The sequence below is a fragment of the Egretta garzetta genome, unplaced genomic scaffold (assembly GCF_000687185.1).
Source record: "Egretta garzetta isolate BGI_Z169 unplaced genomic scaffold, ASM68718v1 scaffold1141, whole genome shotgun sequence".
Lineage (NCBI taxonomy): Eukaryota > Metazoa > Chordata > Aves > Pelecaniformes > Ardeidae > Egretta > Egretta garzetta.
Window position 1 is genome coordinate 54,150 of NW_009258505.1, and position 845 is coordinate 54,994.

Below are 845 nucleotides of genomic sequence, written 5' to 3' on the forward strand. Positions count from 1 at the left end.
CTCCCTGCATACCTGTAAGTGTCGGCATTGCATGGGGAGCTGGGCTGTGCTCACCACCCAGCCACACTGGGATGGGGGTGGGAGACACACATGGTTGGGGGGACAGGGCTGCTGGCATTTGTGTTCCCTCTGACATGTCCCAGCCCCCTTGCCCCTGGGAACAGGGGCCCATGGCTTCCCTGCGCTGTCCCTCAGCAGTGGCACTTGGGATGGGGCTGTGCTTTTGGCAGTGGTTTTGTCCCCTTGCAGCACCCAATGTCCAGCTTGCTGTCCCCAGCATGGGGATCCCTCTCCCCAGCACCAGGCTTCCTGTCCTGGCTGGTCCCCAGCAGCCTCAGGGCAGCCTGAGGGTCGCATTCACCCCACGCACACCTAGTTTGTGTCCACAGACACAGAGTACATCAGTGCTGAGGAGCTGGCAAAGGTGGACAAGATGCTGAACCACCTGAGCGAGGAGTCCAAGCAGGCAGCTGCCGCCACGCTGGTGAGTCCTCCTCCCCACCCCCAGCGCACTGTCCATACTTGGCAGCAGCCCCAGCTCCCAGCACAGCTGCCTTGGGACTTGCGGTTTTTGCTGCCACCAGTAACCACCTGGTGCCCCCCCCTCAGCCCACCAGCGAGGAAGACCTGTGCCCCATCTGCTACGCACATCCCATCTCGGCCATCTTCAGACCCTGCTCCCACAAGTCGTGCAAGTGAGTAGCTCGCATGCGCAATGCCCACCAGGGTGACTTGGCCCCTGCCACCCCCCCCCCCCTCACCCCACCATGCTGCACGGGAGGAGCTCATGCTCTTTCCTCCTGTCCTAGAGCCTGCATCAACCAGCACCTGATGAATAACAAGGA